The sequence below is a fragment of the Pelodiscus sinensis genome, chromosome 23 (assembly GCF_049634645.1).
Source record: "Pelodiscus sinensis isolate JC-2024 chromosome 23, ASM4963464v1, whole genome shotgun sequence".
NCBI lineage: Eukaryota > Metazoa > Chordata > Testudines > Trionychidae > Pelodiscus > Pelodiscus sinensis.
Window position 1 is genome coordinate 18,321,556 of NC_134733.1, and position 27,368 is coordinate 18,348,923.

At 41.2% G+C, this 27,368-nt stretch overlaps 1 protein-coding gene across 4 annotated transcripts in view; it reads right to left on the reverse strand.

Annotated features, from left to right (window-relative positions):
• Positions 1–27,368, reverse strand: part of GNB1 (G protein subunit beta 1) — a 96,423-nt gene that overhangs the window by 53,831 nt on the left and 15,224 nt on the right. For 2 of the 4 annotated variants that reach the window (XM_075906355.1, XM_006119216.4), the window contains exon 2: positions 3,262–3,313. The exons of the other annotated variants lie outside the window; for them this stretch is intronic. The gene's annotated coding sequence lies outside the window, so the exon portion shown is untranslated. The remainder of the gene's footprint in view (positions 1–3,261; positions 3,314–27,368) is intronic. 4 annotated transcript variants of the gene reach the window in all.

A 27,368-nucleotide genomic window follows, 5' to 3' on the forward strand; every position in this document is an offset into this window, starting at 1 on the left:
ATCCTTCTAATCTATCATATGCTAGAAATCCTATTTGTAACACCAAAGGTAGCTTTTCATAGTGGTAGAGCCTACATGCTATGAAGCCGCATAAGTGCCACTGTTTAAACAGAATTCAGAGTTTTCCTTGGAAGGTGCCTCAACATTTTCTGTATCTTGTAACAGTCTCAAGACATCACAAATTTACCCTGTTCTTAAAGGGACACCAACATTCTAGGTCTCATCTCCATCTGAAATTTGTGCCTCTACTGTTCAAAGTTACCCTTACAATTACTATCAAAATAAGGAAAAATATTTTTCCATTTCATTTTGTGCATGCGAAAGCACTTTTGGATGATCAGTTGAGCTTCACTTTTGTTAACAGCTCATGCCTCTCTTCTCACTTCCTGCAAGAGGTCATTTACCAGTTGTGACGGGTTCGATCACAGAGATCCCCTTGAGACTGTCACCTGATGTGCAGATCATACCACTGACCCTGCCTACCTGTGCTGCTGAGCCAGAACCTCTGGTCTCACCAAGTGATGGCAAAGAGTTGGGGTCACAGCCCACCAGCAGAGCAACACAGACACTGAGATTAACTGGGAAGGTTTAGTGAAAGGGACTTGACACAGTACCCAGGTCACAGCCCCAATGGGACCAAAATCCTAGATAAATCCATCTCACTATGCATAAAGTTTACACAGAGGGAACCCATAAGATTTTTGTCCCCTTTAACAAAGAAAAAATATGCACAGCTGTTGTCCACCCCAATTCTATTAGCCAAGACTGGCAGGAATGGTGCTTCTAATTGTCAGAAGCTGAGAATGGGCGACAAGGGATGGATCACTTCTTCTGTTCATTGGTCACTGTCAGAAGACAGGGTACTGACACTGGCCACAACCAGAAGACTGGATACTGGACTATGTAGACCTTCGGTCTGATCCAGTATGACCAATTCTTAAGTTCTTCATTACGAGTATATGTACGAGCAACATGCTTGATTGCAACCCTCTATCTCCACCTTTCCGATATCACTTGCTCTTGATTGGGTGCTTCTATTTTATTAGCTGAATAAATGAAAAAGCAGTTTCTCATGTTAAATAGAAGCCATTACAAGAATTAGGCACTACTTATAAAAGGATAGTGAACATTCATTACATCTTCAAGACTCTGCATAAAATACTCAACTCCCTGTGGAAATATGTAGTAGTTATTCCTAGATAAAATAGCTGGAGCAAAGAGTTAAGCGACTTGCTCAGAACACAAGACAACATTGTCGGAGGGAGGTTAATAAAGCAGGAGGGGATTCCCAAACCATACTGCATTGCCTCAAGTTATTTGAAAGGCAAAAGAAAAAACCATTACTTGATTTTCGAAGGTGCTGATTCCTTCACAACTACCAATGAAGTCTAAAAATCAGGCCCTTAATTTTTAAAATCCTGACCTAATAAACTTAAACTTGCTTTTTTCTCTTAGTGCAATACAAAGTACAGTACACATTGATTAAACAAAAAACAACTAAAATTATTAGTCTACGATTTTAAAATCAAGGCCACAAGTCGGAAACTAAGAACTGCATGACTGATGATGTTTAGCATGACCGTAATTGTTCCACACCAGTAGCAGGGGAAGGGGGGGGGGGGGAAATTGTGAATGTGATTAACTTCAAGTGTGTCAAGTCAATATTGGCAAGCAGAAGCTATAATTTATAAAATTTATGGTAGGGCCATATTAGTGAAATTATCACAGGCCCACCAAAATATGATATTTTACAATTTCTTTTGGTTAAACTGATAAATCCAAAGCAATATACTGTGTCATGTATTTGAACATCCAAAATAATTTTGACAAAATCTCTGGTAGGAAGCTATTAAGGAAACAAAGTAGTTATGGGTGATTACAGTTATTTCATGGATTAGAAACTTGCTAAAAGAACAAAAGACAGTAGGAACAGGTAATCAATTCGACAGGGCAAGCATTATTACTTGTGTCCACAGGATCTGCACTAAGATCAAGGATCTGGAAAGAAGGGATGAACAATGACAAGGCCAATAACAAGGCCAAATTTTCAGATAATTTGGAGGCCATTCCAAGAATTTGGAAAGTGGTCAAGGGCCACACTTTTCATGTTAACGAAGGTGATACAGGGTCTGGGATGGAGGTTGGGTGAAGGAGGCATTTGTGACCTGGGTTAGGAGACTAGGGTGCAGGGGGGTTTGTTGGTGCAGGCTTTGGGAGGGGTAATGGGGGCAGGAGGAGGGGGGCAGAGGGTTTGGGTTATGTGGAGTTGGGAGGCAAAGGGTTGGGGTGCCAGAGGCAGGCTCTGGCTGGGAGACTTCCCTGCTTGACTCCCGGCCAGCAGCCTTCTCAAGCAGACTCCCTGCCTGCCCCGCCCCTGTACTGGCTGCAGGGGTCGTGTGATTTTTTTTTAAACAGCTACAGGTGCTATGGGGAAGGTGCTCCCATTGGTTGGAAATCAGCCAGTGGGCTTGTGCTGGGGGTGAGAGGTGTCAAGGCTCATCGCTTTTCAAAAAAAGCCCTGCAGCAGTCTCTGTCAGTGGGGGGTAGGGGGCAGAAGCTGGCAGGGCAGGGCTTCTCCCTGAGGCTCCCTGCTGCATCTGTGGGCCGGATCCAGCCTCTGGAAGGTAGTTTGCCCAGGCCTGTTCTAGATTGTCAGGTCTTGGAGGCAGGATCTATCACTATCTGTGCCTGTATTGAACTCAAGACAATGTGGTCTCAATCCTCAGTGAGCCCTGTGGCCACTACCATAACCTAAGTGTTCAGTGATGAGGCTTGAGGGTTTGTGCTAGTGTGCATTTATTTAGGGAACATGATGTTAGATTTAAAAAAAAAAAAAAAAAACCTGCCTAGAATGAAGCAGTATTACCTAAAACCTTTTGGGATACACTCCTGATAAAATAATTCCTTATTTATGAGAGAATAGTCTCATTTAAATATATATTACAGTTTCCTCCTCCCACTGAGATGAAAACCAGTTGCATTTATGCTTTTCTTCTTTGCCTACATATTCTTGAAAGCAGGCACACATTATATTTATTACTGAGTAGGATTCCTGTCCATTTAAAAATCCCTCCTGTTAAAAAAAAAAAAAAAAAAGAGAGAGAGACCAACTATAGCTGGATGATGACATAAAATGAGATGCTGAAATTTTAAATCTACCAACTTCAGTGTGTCCTTCTACATACAACGAGATCTATTTTAATAGCTTGAGATTCCTCCTAAGTGCCATGCAATAAAAAGCAACTAAAATTTTCAACTTACATTTTTTCTCACTACAGTGGAAAGCCGATACCTACTGTCAAACATGTAAATTCTGTAAAGAAAAGAAATCAAAATGAATAATCATCAAGGCTACCAAAAATAGTAACTTCAGTTTCCCAAAGAATGTAACAGACATTCTAAGTACTGATGTCAAAAAGCCCACATCAGTTTTTGTATGTCTTTCTTTATAAGAATTGTGATTTAGAATAGGACTAACACAACAGGTCAAAGAAAGAATTGGAGAGAAATTAATAAGAACCAACTTCAAGCGACTTTGACCATATGAACTTTTCCATTGGCAGAGAATAGCCAATTCTAATTATGAAAAAAGCTTGTTTCATTTAAAAATAAAAATGATTTTCACAAATACATAGGCACCTACTAAAAACTGAAATGTGAAAAATTTAAATATTTGGTTTTCAACATTAGGCATTGTGTGCCATCATCCCTTCAGCTCCCAATCACTGCTAATAGTAGCAATTAAAAGTATTAAGAAAAGCTTGTTATCCATACTTAAATAAGGTTGTTACTAGGACCTCTCTAGTCTGGCACCCCCAGGACTTGACTGGTCCGAATGAGGGGATTTGCTGCACCAGGAGAGGTCCCTTCCCTAATGGCCCATGCTGCTCCACCGTCTCCAGCTGGCTCTGCTGCTGCCGATTCAGCTGCTGTCGGGGCTGGGCCCCGGGGCTGGAGTCATTGCTCCCTGCCTGCAACTAGAACTGGAGTTCCCTGGCCACAGAGCTCTGGGCCCAGCGGCTGGAGAGCTCCAACCCCAATGGCAACCAGGAAGCTCTGGCCCCGGCTGTGGAGCCAGGCAGCTGCAGAGTTCCATCCCTGGTGGCAGCCACGGAACATCGCAGCTGGAGCCAGAGCTCCCTGGCCACTGCTGGGGCCAGAGCTCCTAGCTGCCACGCCATCCACTCTCCTCCCCCTGACACGAAGCTCCCAGCTGAGTCGCTGGCCCAACCTACTTGCCCCACCACCAGACCTCCCCGGTCCTGGGCTCAGAGGTCCAGGAATATGTTGCTGGACCAGAATCATTGTTTAGGAAGGTACAACCTGTATTTGTTTTAAGTGAAAACAAAATATTGCAAATTACAACAGGAGAAAGATGACTGACCTAAAAAAATCAACAGAAGTAGCACTCGGGAAGAGAAAAGGATTTGCTATTACAAAGTATTGATTCAAATTTCTCCCAATACTCCCAGTTTAGAAGGCATTAACGACTTGTATGAAGATGTTTGACTTTTCCTTTTTTTGAAAACAGGCTATATACCTCTCAGCACCATAACTGATGGCCCTACCTCCAAATGGATGGCACTGACATTCATCTTCCCTTAAACACACAAACAGGTCTAAAACATTACTGGTCTTCACTATGTAGGGAGATGTAAAACAAGGGTGTTAATGCAGATAAAGTATATCTTTAAGGCTGCTGTGTCAGGACAATAGGAGATTATACTAAGTATAAAGCAGGAAGGCAAACTGAAGCGTGTAGTAACCTAAGATTAAAAGGATAGTTTTGTAACAATCCTGACTTATTTTTAGATGTTTACACACAATTTTTAAATGTGTTTTCTGCTTGTAAAGCAGACTATTAGTTAGAGAATCCACTTCTATGACCAACGCTAAGGTTAAGCTTGTGAGAATATTGGTTATTCATTCTCATCCAAGCTCATTTAAAGATGAAACATTTACAGGGGACTATGAATCCATTCATAAGACAAATGGTATGTGTGCAGTGGATGGCAATTCTAAAAATAAAAAGTAAAACTAACCACTATCTACCGTCAAAAGCAGAGCATAAATACACTTCCATTAAGCTTTCTCTATGTCTCATTCAATCATTTCATATTTTAAAAAGTTTATGGTCTTCCTTATAGCTGAACACTTGAAATCTCACTGATTTAATCTGCAGTTGGTTTTTGCCATTAACCTAGTTGAGAAAATTTAGAAGTCAACAACTCTAACTAAAGTAGAACTATAATAATGATGCACAATTAGGGCATGTCTACACACTTGCAGCCTAGTTCGAACTAGGGATGCAAATGTAGGCGACCGAAATTGCTAATGAAGCAGGGATTTAAATATCCCATGCTTCATTAGCATAATTAGCAAAAAATGAGGAGTAACGTTAGTTCAAACCAAGGGGTTTGATTTGAACTAAAGCGGCCTGGAGCGCACTTCCTGGTTCGAATCAGCTGGCGATCGGAAAAGTGCGAGGGCGAGATTATGCTAATGAAGTGTGGGATATTTAAATCCCCGCTTCACTAGCAATTTCGGTCGCCAACAATTGCATCCCTAGTTCGAACTAGGGTGCAAGTGTAGACGTACCCTTAGTTTTCAAATTAAAAACCACTTACTCCAACAGTTCCTGAGCCACACCCCGCCTAGTATAGGACAGCCACAGACCACACAGACCATTCATACATTCTGAATGCTATCTGACAGGTCCACATTAACTATAAAGTCCAAAAAGGCGTTACCCAAACCTATTTTGCAGAAAGTTTATTTTCATTTTTGGAGCAGATACTACATGAGTATCCTGTGATGGCTGCACAAAGCAACCCTAATAGTGGAAAATTTATTTTCAACGTAACATTGTAGTTCGTACTTAAGAACAAACTAGATAAACCATGAAGAAAAAAAAAAGTTTGCAGTGCCACAAGCTTCCATTTTTAGATAAATATAGTCTTGTGAAAACAAGATTAAAAATTACAGACCAACACATTTTCATCACACCACAGTCCTGACTCAGTGAGGAGGACCTTGTAATTCAACTGCCAGAGGCCTTGTCTGAAACAGCTTTGCTACTCCTGGTAAACTGAGACCTGTAAAGCTCTCATCACCACAGTCAAAAGAATGGTTCTTTAAAAACAGGAGAGAAAGGAAGTAAAACCATAAAAGGACAATGTGTTAAACAAGATTTAGGCAATTAGATCATTGCACTAAGATGGCTGGGATTATAGCCAACAGTGCAGAGTGTGGTGGAAATAGTGTCCCCAAAAATACTCAAGTATTCCGCCTCCAGGAAAGATGGAAAAGGTGGGGCTAAGAACAAAACACGCTGCTTCTGAGAGGGTGCAAATCTAGCAGTTTCAGAGATAAAAACCTCTGTACTGAAAACAGAGAAATGCTTTCTCCCATATAAAACCCATTTTCTGTTTCCCAGTTTTTCAAATTGTAGAGAATTGTTACACTGGTAACAGTTTAACCAGACTGTCTGCTAGAAATTTGTCAGTACTGAAGCATTCATTAAATATAAACTTTGGTTTCCACCACCACCCTGGCATCACTTTTCCTTGGGGAGGAGGGGGAGAGGAGTTTGAAGACAGCTTTTCAATTTCTATCATTTTACACATTACCCCAAATCTTAACACACTCAAATGAAAAAAAAAATAGCAAAAACAACTTGCTTTAAAATACTTACTAGGAAGTGCTTTTAAAAACTGACTCCAGTGATATGCTGAACACTCTTCTAAGCCAATGGGATGCTTTTCTAATTCTGCACACACCCTCCTCTCACAGCAGTATAAACACATTCAAGCACAGGAATCAGAAACCAAACATGTTGCATGTTTGAATACAAACCTCCACCCTTTCCTAAGATTGTTATGTGTACACTGGGTAGCTCTCAAAGACTGATATTTGAGTTTAATCAAGATTAAATTACCCTGATTGAGGCCTTTAAAAACAGTCCGCACCTGAGCGATGAACATCTAGCACAATTGTATGAAATATTTTCTACTCAGTGGTGTACTATATAAGAGAGACACACTGCAATCAACCAACCTCCTAACCCTATAAAACATTGAGCTGGCCCTTCTAAAGTGGATATTTTTGGAAATTAATAGTACAGAACCTACACTTGTGCCCAAAGGCAACCAATCTGTGCTGTAAAAGGAACCAAAGCTTTTAGCAACTCTTTAATATATTCTTTGGGAAAGCAAATTAAATTCTTGATCAGCCATAATATTTTGAACACAGAATTTTTTATTTCTAGAACTACCTTACAAGTTAAAGATTTTCATTCATCTGAGGTAACAAAAAAATTATCTGAAGTTTGTAGTATTGCAACTGAGCCCACAAGGATTTCAAAAATTATCTTCAATTTAAATTGAAGTTATTTCACTGCTGTCTCAACCAGGTAACGCTTGTTTTCCAGTGACATAAAATTGAAAGCATAGACACATAGGACTGGAAGGGACCTCAAAAGGTCATCTAGTTCAGTCCCCTGCATTCATGGCTGGACCAAGCACTATCTACACCAGCCCTGACAGGCTGGTGTCTAACCTGCTTTTTAAAATCTCCAATGAAGGAGATTTCACAACCTCCCTAAGGCAACTTATTCCAATGCTTAATCACCCGGACAGTTAGGAAGTTTTTTCTAATATCCAACCTAGGAATGTGACTGGTGAACCAATAAGCATCACTCTTACTGGGTGATGCTTACTGGTTATAGCTAATCAGCAGTGCGTCCAGGCCTTGGCCAAAGCAGTCCCCACCAGTGGTGGGGAAGAAGGAGGGAGAGGCTAGACCCACTGGATCTCTCCACCTCGTTTAAGTGACTAACCAGTTGAACATACCGTTTAACTGCTCAACTGATTAAACGGGATTTTACATCCCTAGAACCTAAACCTCCCTTACTACAATTTAAGTCTACTGCTTCTAATCCTGTCATCAGAGGTTAAGTACTCCATGTAACAACTCTTTACATCAGAGCTACTCAATACGTGGCCTGAGGGCCACATGCAGCCCATGGCCCATTTGTTTGTGGCCCACAGTGAGGTTTGGGTTTACGCAGGGGTCAACTTGTGGCTGGGAGTCAAAATAAAAAAGTAGTCAATATAATAGTCTTCTGTTGATATGAGTTTTAGTAGTTACATTCCTGGACTGCCATTCCTCATTAAAAGTGTTATCATACTGGTGGAAATTGGGTAAATGTTACATTTTATTAATATCAACAGAACGGACTTAATTGGGCTTGCGGGTTGGGTAGTCTTGTCTTAATTTTTGTATTCATGCCCGTCAGTGGGAAAGAAGCTTTTTGCATATATATATTTGCATGTGTAACCAATCACACTTAAGTTGTAGCCCTCTGCACCTATCGTAAGTATAAGTGTGGCCCCTGGAGCTTCAAAAGTGGAGTAGTCCTGCTTTACATTCTTGAAAACTGCTATGGCCCCTTTCACTCTTTTCTGGACTAAACAAACCCATTACTTTCAATCTTAACTCACACATCATGTTTTCTATACTTTCAATCATTTTTATTGCTCTTCTCTGCATCTTCTCCAATTTGTCCACATCTTTCCTGAAGTGTGGCACCAAAAAGCCGGACACAATATTCCACGTTTTCTACTGATGTGTCATCAATGCCTGAATACCGTCAGCAAGACAACACAATTCTACTCCTCAACTCCCGTTGCTACACGTCAAAGGAGGAGGCACCCTATTGATAAACTGAATAGTCGATTATTCAATTAGTCAATTACCCAATACTTAACATCCTTACTTTTAACTTCAAATGGCATGGAGTTTGATAACTATGCATGTATTTATTTAGTACAAACTCAGATTCAATATTTTATTTCCTTTTTTACCCAGCCTCCAGATAAATCCACAAAGCTGTAGTTTAATTGGAAAGGTTGCTGTGTACCTTATCTTTGACTCACTACCCACCCACTATTCTATAGCTCTCATTTTTGACCTTGCACACACGCTATCTTCAAGAAATATATTAAACCTCATTATTTTTAAATAAAATGAGCATTCTAATGTAAACATATTTTAACATATTAAGAGCATCCCTAAAAAAGTACATTTATTTAATTGTGCAATACACTACTGCAGCTGATGCAGTCAGTCACATACCACATTGCAGGAAGTATAGTAGTAGATGAAGTGAGACCACATCCATAACCTAAAATACCCAACAAAGTAATAGTTTATTCGTCAAACCAAACATACATACAGCCAATCCATTTTAATTCAATATTTACTAGAGACCTGTTTACGTCTCAGATTCTCTTCAAAATAAATTCAAAATTGAGAAAAAATGTTTATGCTGCTCCCTACGCCTAAACAGCTTCCTGCCTACTGTTCACCAAGCTCCTCCAAAGTCCTGACAGCTCCCCTTGTATGAAACTTTGTGCTTCTACCTGCATTTGTATTGCCCTGTAACATATCATAGCTATGTACGTGCATGATCATATGCGTGTTTGGCAAACTCACTGACTATCACATATACAGATGGTACACACATAAAACTTCTATCATGCGATTGCCTACGTCAAATCAAAACTCAAATTGACTGTTCTGAAGTAGTACATCTTCAAAAGCTTTATATCTATTCCACAAAAAGATTTAGCAGCTGTATGAACAAAAATCTCCAAATGAAAGTGTACAAACATTCCAATTTTTATTAATTTGTGCTAAAGGAATAATTAGGAGCGATTGTGCAGTTACTTCTAGTATGAATTATGATTAAGTGGACCAATGGCTTAAGTAAGTTTTTTACATTTGTATCATACATTTTGCTTTAACATAGCAGTTATCCATGCATCAGTTAATTTATCCAACAGTGAGCCTTAACAAAAGTGAAGTTTTATATAGCAATTATGTAGGGTACCACAAAGTATTTCTACATTATAATCTAGGATCATGATGCCCAACCACTTCTGAAGCAGTAGCTATAGCAAACTAGCCACACTCAACCAGCCAAATAGCCACATGTGGCTAGTGACTAGCATGTTGGAAATCATGGGTCTAGGAACTAGAATAAGATAACCTGATCAAAAATCAATTACCATGCAGCAACACATATATGCAAAACACATACAAACACCAGTTTCAGTTAACTGGGTTTTTTTTTACTATTAGGGCAACTTGAATAATAATATACAGAATCTCAGCCAAAAAGATTTCCATTAGTTTTGATGGGGGGGATATTAAAACCAAACATGCTTGTGACAACTCTTGGGGGTAGGGTCCAAGCAGATTAGATTAGTACTGCTTTATTTATTTTTCTTCTTTAGCAGAGTACAGAGTAGGGATGTTAGGAAGTGAGTAATTAACTAATCGTGTAGTCGATATAAATTATATTGACTAATCATATTACAGGCAGTCCCCGGGTTATGTACAAGATAGGGACTATAGGTTTGTTCTTAAGTTGAATTTGTATGCAAGTCGGAACTGGCTCCAGATTCAGCTGCTGCCACTGAAACTGACCAGGGGCTGACTACAGGAAGCCGGAGGCAGAGTTGCTCTGCCCCCAGCTTCCTGGAATCAGCCTGATCAGTTTCAACAGCTGCTGAATCTGGAGCCTGGGACAGAACAGCTGGGGCGCTGCCTGGTAGGTTCCCACAGGACCAACCTGGCAGCACCCCAGCTGCTCTACCCGAGGCGTCCCGCAACAAAAGCCTGGTCTGCTGGGGGGGGGGGGGCACACTAGCTGCGCCCCCCCTCCTTCCCCAGCACACCAGGGAGACCCGAGCAAAGCCGCACAGGAGGAAGGACCCTGCTGCCCATGCGGCTTTGCTCCTGTCTCCCTGGTCTGCTGGGGGGGTCCAGCGGCTTTGCTGGACCCCCCCCAGCAGACCAGGGAGACCGGGAGAAGCTTTTCTCGCCCCGGAGGACACAGGTGGCGACCCGCCGCCCGTGAGCTCCGGAGCGAGAAAAGCCCCGTTCGTAAGTGTGGATCCGACATAAGTCGGATCCGCGTAAGTCGGGGTCTGCCTGTAGTCGATAAGGGAGGACGCTTTAGTCCCAGCTCACGCTCAGTCTGGGAGCTGTCCTCACTGCAGCTCCGCAGTTTAATTGTGTAAGAGCCTGGTGCACAGGCAGTCTGGCTCCTACTACATTTAAACTGCAGAACTGCAGCGGGAGAGAGGTAGTGTTAGCTCCCAGAACCAGTGCAGCTGGGCTTGCTCAGTCCCAGCTCATGCCAGGTACAGCAGCCCCAGGCGGCAGAGACAGCAGAGCGGGCTAGGGCAGGCGGCAATGGCTTTTAAGCCAGCTCCCCCCAGCATCGGCTCCTGTTTCCCCATCCCTTGGTGCCTCTGATACAGAGACAGCAAGGGAGAGGGAGAATGCTACATAGCAGACTGTCTGACAAAAGCAAAACTTATTTAAATACAGGCAGAGTTACAGGACATGCCACTTGGTTACATCTGTAATCTTATTCCAAGCTTACCACTACATACACTTGATGTTCCCTCAACACTAAATGCTAATTTCTGTTAGTATGAGAAGAATTTAAATTTCACTTCTGGGTGAAATAATGTACTGCTAGTTGAAATATCTTACAATCTAGGGCTGAACAAATTGAGCTAATATCTGATACCTTCACTTGGTCCTCTTCCCTTCAGAGAAAATTTAAGTCAAAATTCAAGGCAGAGCTTCCCCCCTCTTTTCAGGCGAGAAAAGTTTTGGTATCAGAACACTACACTATGCAGCAAATGGCCAAAAGAAAAGCTGTCTTAAGTCAATGTTCCGTTGTAAACTTTAAAAGAAAGACAACCATAACATTTTGTTTAGAGTTCTGAACAACCTCCATTCCTTACGTATTTGTAACTGAGGTTCTATTGTACATACAAGGCCTGAAAGATTTTGATTGTGCAAAATGAGTTTTGCTTGCTTGCTATCTGTTAAGTTATCAGGAACATTATGTCTGCTCTTCCCTAGTTTTGATGCAGAATTTGATTTGAGCTTTGTCACTTCAAAACTGATAATACAGGGTATATGGAATGGTGCTTTCATTACAGAGTGAATTTTACTCCCCCTTTCTTCACCTAATATGTATTAGAATCAAGTGTTCAAAAACCTCAAAGTGATGTTATTTCCCTCCTTCAATGGTTACTGTTAAACACTGTTTTCAGAAAGCACCAATTAAGGAAAGGAAGAGTGGTCTTGTGGTTTAAGTACAGGAATAGGAATAAGGATTCCTAGGTTCTATTTGTAAGCTTTGCTAATCGATGCTGCAGCAGTTAATCTTCCGGCATTCGATTTAGGGGGTTTAGTAGATGCTTGTGTTTAGTTATCTACGTACTAACATTCATCTGTATTATATAACACAACATATTTCAGATAAGCATTCTAAGGCTGACAAATGCAACTCTACAGGTTTTCATTGCTATGGTAATTTCTTACTGTCTACACGGCTGATCACTAATATGTGGTAGCATGATTTCTAAAGAGCAGAAAAAAAAAATCAAAAGAACTTTCAAATTCTATGACATCCATCAGAAGGCAATAATCTGAATAGTTCCTGACTGCTTCATAACAGTGCTGTGTAAGAATTAACAACTGCATTTTCTTCCAGTTCCTGCAGCCCTGGTAGTTGTAGATTCTGGTAGGACTGTACTGTCTACAGAATTCCCCAAACTGTTGGTTTGTTCCCAGTTTTCAACCTTAACAGTTCTAAGATATAGCTATAAGTTTGAAGGGCATTTTGGGCATTAGTATCTAACAAAGTTGTCCAATTTTTATTCAGAATTCTTTTGTTCAGTAAAGATCTCCATTATGAGGGTCTTATGTATCCATTAAATAGGTTAATCTTATATGCTTTATCTGTTTTCAAAATGTGTAGGTCTAAAGATAATAAACTGAATTTATACATACGCTTCTCCTCTCCCCCTTCACCATCCACTTTCCACTTCATGCTTTGAAAATTTATCCAACTCATCTCATATCAGTGAATATATTTTTCCAGAATGTCATCTGGTAGGTTGCAAAGCATCATTTCTGCTACTAGAAAAGTGAAGCTGCACGTCTATTTCTATGGTTATGGTAAGTGTTGCTATATTCAGACAGAAATATTACAAAGCTTAGTGTAGCTGGGCACCTTCTTTCTACAAGATATATTAATCTACACATGTTCTTGTTTTTTCCTTTAATAAGAGTATTGCCAGACTTGACCTTAAAACATATTTTGCTTAGCAGGCAATTAAAAAAAAGCCAGATAGAAATAAAGTATTAGTAAACTTTCATTATGTGACATGTGATTTATTAAACTGCTTGAATAGCTATACTTCTATTCTATTTTTTTAAGGCAAGTAGAGCACAAAAATACTACGTAAGTGAAAGTTTAATATATCTAACTGATTGAAGTGATTCTCATAGTGCATAGGTTTATTCACATAACTCACATTTTGAAATATTTCATTGTATTTTGTTTTTTCACAAGGATCACCCGTAGTAATTTTGAGTATAACAACTGCAAAATGGATTCCAATATACTTCTAGCTTTCCAAGTCCTCAGTCCTGTGCTGTGTCTGAGAGATGATTTTTTCTGAAGACAGGGTGAAATCCCTGTGTCTATTTTTCATGTATTAGAAAGGGGGGGAAAGAGACTCAGATAATAACAAAACAGCCATTAGTAAACCAAAGTCAGTCAACCCTTACTGAAGGTTTGTTTTTTTTTAAATCACTGTATACTCCGACATGCCTGACAGGTCCATGGGCTTGGACTGGAACAATTTGCATGAGGGGAAATTGTAAACTCTCTCTGAAACAAACAATATGGAAGTATTACAGACCCCAAAAGAAAGACTCACTTTTAGTGTTCCTCCACAATTTTGACTGTATTCTATATATACACTACATCTTCATTTACCTGAAATAAACATCTATATTTTGCTCTTATAAAGACAGTCATTACAACATAAAACTATGCATATGCTGCTGCCTTGTTAACATAGCCTTGCACAAAACAGCTGTCAGATCTAAAAATGAGCAAGCAGCCAAGATGGAATTCACTCATCTTGCCTTTTTAGTGACTTAAACATTTCAGTTCTAAGACAAAAACTGCAATTTGGCATAACAGATCACATGTGATACCAGGCCAGGTGGAGGAGGACCCCAGAATGCAGCGAGAAGTCACTGCCACCACTCTCACTACCTTTGGCCTGGGCCGCCCCTCCTCTGGCAGCCAGAGGGGAGCGGGGTGGAGAGAAGGAGGGAGGGGGAGAGTAAAGTGGCTGGAGAGAGCAGAGAGGCCAGGGGGACAGCTGGGCCTGCCTACCACCGGAGACAGGGAGGGGCGAGGGAGATTGGCAAGCATGAGGCACTGCCCCCTAGTCTACTTAGGAAATTTAAACTCATAAGAATTGTCCTGCATTTTGCTTAAACTCATAAGGCTATTGTAATGATAATATTCTTACTTAAAAGCATTACTACTGGTAGCTTATTGATAAGTCTCAAGAAACTTGCTCACTAACATCATATGCCTCTCCTCTGGGAAAAATTACTATAATAAAAGAATTTTCTAGTCTTTTTTAAATATTTTTTATTAAAATATATTTTAAAAAACTCTAAAAAGTTAAAGTTCCTTGTTCACAAAACACAATTCTTTCTCTACCCTTTTTACAAGCTGGGGGAAGCCTGCATGAGACAAAAATGACCATGATTAGTAATGGAAATTGGAAAGGAATCAGAACGAAGAAAAGCCACACCCTAAAGCACAATTACATACTTCCTCCAAGTTAGCTTTTTATGTCTTTGTTGTTTTGTATATAATCATCTTAACACCGCCAGAGAGCAATGAACCGTACTTGTCTTTTCTTTAAATTTCTAAGATTGCTTGAGAGTCAATATAAAGATTTTTCCAAATAGGAAAAAAATATTTGAGAAGTCTTAATAGTGGAGGAAACACAGCTGTAAAATTGCATATTTTGGATCGGTTCTACTTAAGCTCTAACACATAGCAATGCTAGTTGTACATATGGAATGCAAAGGCTGTTATTTTGTTAAACAAGTTATACTACACTATCATTTTGGACAAATAAAAGGGTTTAAAGTATTTCAGAGCTGGAACTTCTTTATGCAGTTACCAAAACAAAAAATCCCAAACTGTTAAAAGAAAAACCGCACTAGAAATTAAAGGGTATACATGGAAATTATATGTAAAATGCTCAACATTCTAAACTGATGCATCTAGCTGACACACAGCACTCTTAAAACACACGAAGAAAGAATTAGGATTCTGAAGATATCATTTCTCTTTAGAAGAAACCTAGGTTCACAGCAGATACCTTTTCCTGGATCTATTTATCCAGGTAAGTAGCTTATCACTGTTGAGAAGAGACCTCTTCAAGGATGGTTTTAAGATGACTAGATATGATACATAGTCAGCAACTGGTGAAGGAATTAATTTTATGGCTAAAATTTCCTTTAAGAACACTTCCCTCTACCCAGTCACTGCTCGCCTCCAAAAAATGCACCTTTAAGGACATAGTAGTGAACACCTCATGCAAGACTAAGGAAAGTCTGATACCCTTACATGAAAGAATGTAGTTTGAAAGAACATACATTGTTCAGAGGTGTAGACACTAAAAGTTAACTGGGTGGGGACCAAGACTGAGGGTATGAGGTACAAGGAGGTCCCCGCTACACATCCATTCCACACTAAAGTAGTTACATTTGTAGGAACTGATGTGTCCTCCCATTCCCTGCTATAAGTCATGTGAACCACTCCCCCCAATGTGCTTAAATGGAAGTCAGCTGCAGGAAAAAAAATTCCCCACTTTAAGTTGTTTTGCTATAAGTGCAAGTTTTTTGGAACATATCTTCGACTTATAGCGAGGACCCCCTGTAAACCACTACCCACAGATAAAAGAGCTCAAAGGTGACAGATGTTTCTTAAAATATACCCAAAAGTGTTTTAAAAAGTGGTATTTTGGCACAGAAAACCTTCTTCAGCACTTCAACCATGGGTAAGGAATCAGATTTGACTACTTTCACTGTGATGTTGATATTCTGTGGTTGTCCTTGTAGGTTGTGGTGACATTTGAGAACACTGGGTGGGTTCAGTGTTCAGAAAATAGGGTCTTTTACCTCAAGGATGTGGATTTAAAAGTCTGCTGGTGTGCACTGATACAGACAATTATCTATTCTGCACAAATATCGTAAACAGCACTAATAGGAAGTATTTTTGCAGTTCTAGGGGAGACCCCAAGAGCACAATGTGACATGGTAAAAGTCCATTACCTTAGGATGCCAATGGAAAGTTCTATTAGAAATCCAATTCAACAGTACATAGTTGAAAGACAGATGAAAAGAGCAAAGAAATCTGACCTTACTTGAGAGGTTATCTAACTTCCTTACACGAAATGTAGGATCCACAATTCTGGGTAAAAATTGCTTTAGTTGCACCCTCAGATTCAACCAGTCTGAACCAAGTGAACTTGCAGCAGTCTGTCCAGACAACAAGACACAATAATTCACTTGTAATTCACTTAGTAATTCCTTGTCAAGACTGGAAGAACCACTTATGGCCATAACAACTAACCCAATTTTCAATTGATGCAAAGGAAATTGCTCAACTTCACCGAGTTTTTCTTCCTATTATCATAAAAAAAGACCTTTAGCTTCAAGAACAAGGGACAGTATGAAAAAATATACTGTGAATTGTAAACCAAGATTCTGCAATGGAGGGGAAAAAAATATAAAATTGTAAAGGACAATTACCTATCTTGGAACAAGGGTTAACTGGGGTATATATTATATAGTACCTGCATAAACATGAAATTTTCTGATGCACAGTAGGGATGTAAAATCCCATTAATCAGTTACCCCATTAAATGTTAGGTTAACCGACTAAGCGGGATGCCAAGCTCCTAGCCTCGCACAGGGGCTTGATGAGGCTGGAACAACTCTCCACCCATAGCAAGCTATGGGTGGGGGGTAGGGAAGTTAAATTATGAGTAACTGACTAATCAAACAGTCGATGCATTTGGCATCGATTATTTGATTAGTCAATAGGGCATCTCCGCCTTTGAAGTGTAGAAACAAGCCCTAGGGGCTGTTACTACACTTGAAAGGCAAAAGCCCGGCCTGGAGCCTGGGATCAGCTGGGAACTCCCCTGCTGACCCAGCATATGGAGCCTGGCGTCAGGCTCCTTCTAGCATTTCAAAGTGGCAGTGCCACGTGGAGCCTAAGATCAGCAGGTACTCCCCTGCTGACACCAGGCTCTGTGCAGCACTGCCACTTTGATACACCGCGGGCAGCATGGGGACACCTCAGCTGGCCCTGGGCTCCACATGGCGCTGCCACTTTGAATTACCCCCTTCTCTTCCCTCCCCCTTGCTGTCTCTTTCTGATAGAGGCAGCAAAGGGGGAGAGGGGAAGCTTGTCAACTATCCGATAAACATTTACTTATTGGATAGTTGACTAGTCCTTCATATCCCTAGTGGAGGGCTGTTCCCAGGGAATCAGTTAACCATTACCTGATAAGTATCAGCCAGCAAGGTTACCCGTTCACATTCCTAATACACAATTATTTGACAACCATGCAAAGTGAAGTAGAAACAATTTCATTTTTAGTAAACTTACAGTATGAAGACAATATGTTTATAATAAGGATGTTAAAATGTGGTTAACTGACTAGACCTACTGGGTCTCTTGTACATTTCAAAGGAGGAACACGGAACTCGGTGGATCAGCTGTGCCGTGGGCTGTTCCTTTAAAATGCTGCCTCTGCGCATTTCAAAGGGGCAGCTGCTATGGAGCCCAGAGTCAGTTGGGGACTCCCCAGCTGATCCCGGGTTCTGGGGAAATGCCGCAGGGAGCCTGGGATCAGCTGGAGAGTCTATGGCTGCCCCTTTGAATCGCACAGAGGCAGTGTTTTAAAGGGGCAGCCTGCTGCACAGCTGATCCATAGATCAGCTGTGCAGTAGCCACCTTGAAGTACCCCTTTCCCACCTCTATCTCATGGGAGGAGGGTGTGGGGGGGGAATATCGACTAGTCAACTAGCCAAAAGACTATCCGATAAGCAAATGCTTATCGGACAGTTGACTAATCTTTAACATACATTCTAAACTGGGTATGTCATCTTATTACTAGATCAGCTGAATCAATGAGTTAGAAGTTTTGGACAATTTAAAACAAAAGGAATTTCCAACAGCAGCATATTTTCTTTTAAACAAAAATATACATTAAAATCAAAGGAGTGGAAGCACTCAGTATTGTTGATCCAAGCAATTTACAGCTAATTCCAGCTGTGACAACCAATGATGTAATCATAACCTAGCAAAAACCTAGAATAAAAATGTAACATGTCCCTCCTAACTAGGAATATTAGATAGCATCTAATTGACTAGCCATGTAACTGCATCAAATTTTAGCAGTTACATAACTATCTGGCAGCCAGTGAACTCCGGCCCCAGTACCAGGGAACCCCCTGCCACTGACTCTGTATCAGTTTAAAAACCAGCTCCCTGTGCAACCCAGCTCCCGTTTGTCACCCTGCACTGCTGTCTCTAATACAGAGGCAGCAGTGCCTTTCTGTGCGGGGTCCAAGCTCCTTGTAGACAGAAGCTACTTCGCAGCAGCAGTCCCTATCTGTGGGATGGGTCCAACCCCCCCATGGACAAGGGCTGCTGGCACAGAGCAACCTTTGTCTGTGGCAGGCCCAAGTTGACCATGGCAGAAGCTGCTCCATGGCATGCTGGAGCAGCGGCTGCTCCATGACAGCCTCCCCTGCCCCCCCCCCCCCCGGAGAGGCAATAGCAGCATGGCGGGGCATGTTGCTCCTCCTGCTTTCTCCCCCCTTCCCCGCCTCTGTAGGAGGCAGCAACAGGGGCGAGGGGGGGAGGGAGGTCCACGAAGTCAGCTCCTCCTGTGAATCCGCTCTCCCCTCGCCCCTCTGATACAGAGGTAGCAAGAGGGTGGGGAATGTTCATAGTTGATAGGATTAACCGATAAGCTTAGGTTTATCAGTTAATCATGTAGTCATCTACACATTGACATTCTTACTCCTAACCAGTTTACAAAGATAAACATATTTCTAGCAAAAAGATACTTCAAACACCTACTTCAAACATTTTGAAATATACCGTACATTTAAAAATAACACATTTGCTAGTCTAAGTGAAATACTGAACCCCTCTCAAGCTATGTATCCTCCATTAGACAATATAATGAGTTCGATTTTATGCAAGTTTATGCTGCTACTATGGTCTTCATCTCCTTTTTTATTTGACGAGTACTAGAACAAGTCAAATTATGTACCAAGCTAAATTATACTACAAAAAAATGTGTTCTACATTACCTAAAAGCAAATCTCACCCAAACTGTAGTCTACACTGAAAAGCATACAACTTTCAATGTCAGCAGAAGCTAGATGTGTGGCAATCAACCTACACAAGTTTTTATGAGGACCAAATTCAGAGATTCCTTCTCCCTTTGCCTAATATTGACTCCATGATACAATTAACAAATTGGACTAACACCAAAGGAAATATATCATCCACTCTCCGGCAACCACTTCAACAGTGATTGGATTAAACATTCATCCAGACAGAATGGACCTATTGATCCATTTGCTGAAGCCACAATAATAAGGCATGCCCGATTTAAAAGGTCCATCAGCTGATAGCTGCAACTGAAGCTAACTGTGTGAACACATTAAAAAATACACAACCTGAAGTTCCAGCCCAGGAGGCCACTTCTATTGGACAGCATGCTCTGTGTTTACAAAGCTACTGAAAAGCATACAATTCAACTTCAATGCCTTCATGTAGTTAGTTTACATTTAGAGGATTCTGGTTCAATATGCGACATTTCTTCTCAGTAGCTCAGGGTCCTTATGCCAATACTCTCTACAGATGCTCCTGCAATCATAATGTTGCTTATTGAGAAGTACAAAAAGAGAGTAAACTCATGGAACCTCTCATGAAATAAGTCAATCTACTTGGGATGGAAAGTTGGAGGTGCTTTTAACTTATCTACTGTTTTTAAATTTGAGAGTATGGGGTAATGTGTGAGCTGATTTAACAAATCTAAATAGAGAACAATTTTAAACCTGGATTTTGATTAAATTCATATCCCAGGATAGTCACTTGAAAGAAGGCTTTTCAATTCCATGTTCAGAGACAGTCTGGTCAAGGTCTGAGATCCTGACTCCTTCACAGGACCTCGCTATTCTATCAATGCAGCCCAGTTAGAACATATATTTCAATTCCTTTTGGACTGATCGCTGTATTTTAATCCTTTCTGTAATAATGGACCTTCTGCCAAAGAGGAGAAAAATCCATTCTTTGGGTTGTAGGGCTGTTGCTACACTTTAAAAGCGAAAGCGCCACATGAAGCCTGGGATCAGCTGGGGACTCCCCGCTGACCCCAGGCTCTGAACTGCACCGTTGCTTTGCAATGCCACTGCGGGAGCCTGGAGTCAGGTTCCCCGTGGCATTTCAATGTGGCAGCACTGCGTGGAGTCCCCAGCTGATCCCAGGCTCCATGTGGCACTGCCACTTTGAAATGCCAAGAGGAGCCTGACACCAGGCTTCCACAACAGCATTTCAAAGCCCCAGCGCTGCATGGAGCCCGCATGCAGCGCTGCCGCTTGAAGTACCCTCTTCTTTCCCCCTGCCTTGCTGCCTCTTTCTGATAGAAGTAGCAAAGGGGTGGGCAGTGACTAGTTGACAAGCTTGTCAACTAGTCCTTCACATCCCTAGCAAGAGTATATGGAGTTTATCCCTTTATGCTCTACAAAACGGACAGGAATCAGAAAACTGCCCAAACACAGAAATCATACAGTTCTATTCAAAGAGGTTGAACCCTGCAACTCAAGAATGACTGACATGACTAATCTATTCTTTGTTTCTTGAGAGTAAAAAGGAAACCCAAAATCAAAAGTCTCTCAGAACTGGTGTGGAACATGATATTCTTAGGACTACTTGCAGAGCTATTTCCTTCCAATCAGATTTTCACTGAATAAGGGAGTAAAAAAGTTAAGATTAGCTGTTCAAATATAGCAGCTTCTCAAGATATAGAGCAAAGATGGCCAACCCGTAGTTCTTTGCTTAATGAAATGTGGCTCTTCCTAGTTCTGAGCTGTGCTCTAGAGCCTGCTCAAAGCCAGCCACTGTGCACGCGCCCCAGCACCTGGAGGGAGAAGCATGTGGTGGCGGCAGCTCCAAGGCACTGTGTTAGAGTGGTGGGGGCTGGAGGTGCCTGGCTCTAGGGGAGAGGAGACAGATTGGGTTAGAGCAGGGAGGTGGGGGTGCCTGGCTCTGCGGGAGGGCATTGGGTTAGAGCAGAAGGGATGGGGGTGCCTGGCTCTGGGAGAGAGGAGGCGTACTGGGTTAGAGCAGGGGGCTGAGGGAGCCTGTCTCTGGGGTAGGTGTGGGGCACTGCGTTAGAGCAGGGGGAGAGGAGCTGAAGTACTTTAAACTCAGTCTTCATGGATGCAGAATAAGGCGGCCAACAGATGTCATATTGAAACTCCAGGGCAAAAAAAGAATCAGCTTGTACCTGGTTTACACTGTATTTCTTTAAAGAAAATTCAAAGGCTATTGTTTGCCAGGCTGAAGTAATTATTCTGAGATATGAGTCTCTCCCTTATTGTTTTTGAACCGGTCATTTTGCAGTCTGGGACAGATGTGAATTTTTAGAACTATAAAAAAGCCATAATCTTCGTAAGTAAAAAAATAAAAATAAAAAATGAGAAAACCATACCAGAGATCAACAAGCTGAAGTGAAACAAGCACTTCAAATTGTGCTAATTTACTTCTCAGTTCAGCTTAATTAAAAAAACCTCACAGGACATAATAGGGCAGTAGTGTTAAATTTAAAATACAGTAATTCCTCATTTAAAACATGCCCGCTTAATATGTTTTCACAATAGCACGATTTTTTTTTAGGGAACGTTTTTTGAATTACACGACCGTCCCCGGAATAATACGATTTCCCCAGCCATCCCGATGCGGGCGGTTGAACGGGGCTTCCCCCGCCTCTCTGAAAGCGGTGGAGGGTTCACCGCTCGCTGCGCTGTTCCTTGCTGACTCCCCCTCGCCAGACGCCTTGCCCCCTCTCCTTCACCCCCGCTTTCAGGCCAGCGGCTGGGTTTCCCCAGCCAGCCCGTCGCTGGCGGCTGCGTGGGGCTTCCCCACCTCCCTGCAAAGCAGCGGAAGGTTCGCTGCTCACCGCACCGTTCCCCGGCAACCCACCCTTCCATGCTCCCAACCCAATCCCCCTCCCCTCTCCTTCCCTATAGCCAAACACCTCCCTGCTGTAACCCAGTCCCCTTCCTCCCCCCCCCCCAACCTTATATCCTGGTCTCAACAGGCACCACTGCTGGAAACGCAACCCCCACCTTTTCCATAATTTTCAATGGGAAAAATTGACCCTGCATAACACGTTTTCACTTAACATGATCATTTTCTGAAACACATCTATAGTGTTAAATGAGGAATTACTGTACATGGTGGGGATGCTTTTTTTTTTTTTTTTTTTAAATGTGAGAATATTACTGTATTTTTAAAGTTTTTTTTTTAATCTTATGTTTGTTCCTTGTCAAGTTCCCTGAAGACCTATGGACTGGCCATGAATGTTTTAAGTGACTGGAGACTTTATTGATTTTTGTCCAAAATGTCCTGTAATGTTATTCTTAATCACTAGATTGTGTACTATATCTATATATGATAGATAAAAATAAACATATAATACATGGCTCTTCACATTCTATCTACAGCTATTTTGACTCTTTGCCTCTAACTGGTTGGCCACCCCTGCTGTAGAGTGATAACTTTTTGGTATATATGTTGATCCTGAGCCCTGGAAAATGGGCCTCATTATAACCACCTCTGAAGCTTTAAAAAAAAATTTCAGGAAAACTATTTCATCCTTTGATGTGCTCATAACTTACGGATTGGGTATCTAAAAAAAGGTTTACACCTCTTAAATTTGTATGTAAATTTGTTTGGTTTTGCAGTAGTGAAAGAGAAAGTTGGTGGAGCTTATGGTGGACAAACCATCATTATCGCAAACAATTTAGCCAGAAATTTATTCCTGAACTGCAATATTCACATTTTTGTAGTTAAGGGCTTCCAGTAAGCCTCAGTTGACTATCATGCTGGCTTGCAAGAATAAGGCTTACTGACATTTTGTTTTTGCAAAGATTCCTAGACATCTTTAAATGTTAAGACTCAGATGCAACAATCCCACTTGATTTTTAAATATTAAACATGTTCAAGGTTCTCTACGCATATAGTTTCCCCAACTAACTTGGGTAAAAGTGTTTAATGAATCTTGACATCCACCTGATGAACCTCATTCACAGTTAAAAACACTATTTTTATTAAAGTAAATGATGGTTAAATTGGCATTGTGTAAACGATATGAAATCTCCCAGAGATCAAGTTTATTTTTCTCTTTGCTACAAGTTTTAAGTGGCCTTTTAGAATAAGCGTTAATCACTGGATCTGTGAATATCAGATAATGAAGCATGGTATACTCAAGTCACCTACTACATCAATCTTGAAAGATAGGCAATTTGCAATTTTCTTGAGATTTCTTTGAGAGGATTTTCATGCACTTGTTTACCAAATTCTGGACATGTCATAATCTCTTTGGATTCATAATCTTCTCCGAACTGGTAAGTACAGTCAAGTATAGTCAAGTAGCAAAGAAATTGCTTATTTTATTTTAACTCTGCACAGTAATATACTCCAAATAAAGCAAAACCATAGTGATATTTGATGACAATATCTTAGGACGCATTAAGAAGCAGAAAATTAAAGATGTGTCATATCATACTTGTATTCAGTTATTCATGGTAAACATAACATGCATTTGATCTGAACGTTGCAGTAAGACAGTGTTTCCCAATCTGGGATTCCACGAACCATCATCAGGGGTTCCGCAAGAAATCGCAGAATAAATAATGCTGGGCGGGGCCTTGACCATCTGTCACGCCCTTCACCTCCCTCCCTGGTGCTCAGCTGACTTCTGCGCTGCTCAGCTGAGCCACCGCATGGTAGCAAGCGGCGCAAGAGGACGGGGACTTCTGCGCCACTCAGCCAGGCCGCCGCGCGGGAGCAAGCTGCCATTTGGGCTCCGTGAGTGAGAGGCAGGAGGAGGAACAGGAGGAGAAGAAAAAGGGAGTGTGAGAGGCAGGAGGGGGAGGAGAAGAGAAAAAGAGACAGGAAAAAATGCTCCAATTTTTTTCTTACAATGTAAGCTGACATTTTTATATATATAAATAAAGCAGCTCTTTACAAATAAATTTTCTTGAAAAAATGTAGCAGCAATTGAATTGCGCTCCCCGCTGTCAACTTTTTCTGGCCAAGCAAACGTTTTCATAGGCAGTAGTTCCTCGGGATATGAAAAATTATTTTAGGGGTTCCTTCACAGAAAAAAGGCTGGGAATCTCTGCTGTAAGAGGTGCTTTCGACCCAGTTATGCTGTACCTCAGAATAAAGCAGCTCTATCAGAATATTAAAATTGATTCATTCTACAGCAAAGTTCCAATCTGTATGATAAGTTTCTTGAATCTTCCCATTGCACAAATCAGCGTAAAAGGAATTTGTTGAAGATAAACTTTGGTAGTGTCTCAAAAATAAGACTACACTTAAATCACAACTCAACGTCCCCTTTCGTCACCATCACTGTAAAGTTGACCTGACATTTCAGTAGCACGATGATGATGGCACTTTAAGGAATCAAGCTACCACCCATTCTTTTGCTCTGATGACCCTTCCAGACAATTTTCACTTGACTCATTAGTATTAACAGGGATACTGACACCAGGATTTCCTATAATACTTATAATTGATGTTACAAGAATATAAAGCTGAACAACAGGTGGGGTGAAAGGATATTACTAGGAAATGAACTGCAGAAGAGAAGGCATGCAATAATTTAGGAAGATTCAGAATAAAAATGCAATATTTTTAAGCATTAGTGGTGTTTGTAGGCGTATTGCATGGAAGATAAAAGTTCCTGCTTCAGTTAGTTTATAATCAAATAGATGACACAAAAATGCAGAAAGTTTCTATAGCACGTATACTTGAGGGTGGCAGAATTTTTCATATGGGTGGATCAAAGTGACTCTTCATACATAATGAGATTAGCAGAGGACCATACAGAATCAGCTACCATGATTGCAAACTTCTGGTCATGGAGATGGCACCTAAGATAACGAAGTTTTACTTGGAACAACAACAACATACAAGAGAGAACAGATTGCTCATACAAGAAAATGCTCAAACAATTACATCAAATATATGCTCAAAAAGCCATAGTGTTATCCCATGAGGTGCATGAACTGAACTTTTAGGGAATGCTAGTAAAATTAACTCTACAGGTGGCAGAAGGAGATGGAAATACTAGATAGAATCCTGTTTATTTTTGTTTTAAAATCACCACGTTGCCTAAGTGCACCCTGAGGCATGGTCTACATTTCAAAGTTACATCCAGTTCTAGTTCCATAGCTTAGGGATGTGAAAAGTTTAGTGCCATATTTAGGATAGCCTAGCCACAGCATAGACATAGCTAGGTCCATGGAACAATTTTTCCATTGCCCTAGCTACCACCTCTTGGAGAGATCAATTAGGTAACCTTGACAGAAAACATCAAACATCAACTTTCCAGGGAGGAGGGAATTGTTTGCACTATAGTGCTGCAATGGCACAGCTGCAGTGCCCTGGCTGTGCCGCTGTAGTAGCTGCAGTGCATATTACCTGAATAAATAAGGGATGTAACAGGATAACTGTTTACATGGTTAACTGACAAGCTTAAGTTTACTGGTTACCATGAACGGTTATATGCTGACTCCGGCCCCGATACAGAGGCAGCAGTGCAGGACGGCAGCCAGCTCACCAGGAGCCAACTGTTACGGAGTGTACCAGCTCTCAACTCGCACCCTACTCCCAGGGAGCCAGCTGTTGCCCCATGCTGGGGGCTCTGCATCAGAGGCAGAAGTGCCGGGCACCAGCCAGTGCGTACTGTTTCTGCCTACAGGCCTTCAAGAACAACCTGTGTAGGTAAAAAGTATGTTTAAACTACAACAGAAAGAACTTGACTACTTTTAACTTTACTATTTATTCCTAAAAAAGGCCTCCTGACCAAAACATTAGTAATTTTACTTTCCAAAATGAGCATTTAAGATAGCACTATCTGAAATTATCGAAATCAACATACTTCAAGAGTTGAAAATATTGTGGCTGGTAACTAAGAATTTCATACCTAACACTTTAAGCTCTAATCATGGCTCATATCGTCCCCTGCTGTGGAAAAATCTTTGGAAGGGTAAAAGAGTTCTGTGCATTTCACAGGGTGTAGGAATGTTAGATGACACAAAAGTGGTCAAGGTGTGGGCTTGCCATCATACCAAGCCATCATGAAGAAGCTGCTTTTCAATACAGTATAACAAGTTCCGAATGTGACTGCTCTACCATTGTTTCCTTGATTAGGGATGTTAGACATAATTTAATTTAATAATTGTGTAACCACACCAAATCTTATCAGTTATATGGTTATTTGATAGTCTCCTGGGGTTGGGCCTGCAGTGAGTGCACCCCCAGTTGCCCAGTTAACCACTGATATCCCTAAGCTGTACTGATGCAGCTGTGCTGCAATAATGTCTCCCATGCAGCTGCTCTATGTCTACAGGAAAGAGAGAGAGAGAAAGAAATAGAGAGTCAAATCGTCATAATTAAAGGTCCCACCACTTATTGGAGGTGATATGTCAGCAGGCAAGTCTCCTGTTGACATTACTGTGGCCACACTTGTGTGTCTTTTGGTGAAAATTATGTTGCTCAGAGGAGTATTTTTTCACTCCCCTGACTGGCAAAAGTGCTTGTGTAGACATGGCCTGAGTCATGTGGTAAGAACAGGAGATGATCCTTGTCAGCTTGACTCAATTACCTGGCTAACAGGCATGTATTTGTAAAGTCAAAAGGATTACTATGCTAGTTTAGATATAGTTTAGATATAACATGTCCTACAAGGAGATTCTTTAATCCTTAATTTTCTTTTTGAAACTGTGCTAAGTAATTAGTATAGTGTACAGAATAGAGGGTGATCATTTACAAGAAATTTTGCTCTTCCTTTTTTTGTATGCCCATGGATTTGCATGCTTTGTGAGTCTTTATGCTCTAGATCGGGCTGGGGAACCTTTTTTGGGTTGGTGACCACTGACCCACAGAAAAATCAGTTAGGGGCAGCAAACAAGTGAGAAGCAAAAAAACAAAAAAAACAAAAAATCCTCACTGATGTGGGCCATGACTAAGATGACAACGACACTCTCCATAGTCCCTTCATAGCCTGAGCCTCCCATGGCTCTGGTATAAAAGATTTTGTGTGCTCCAAGCCCATGATGGGGTG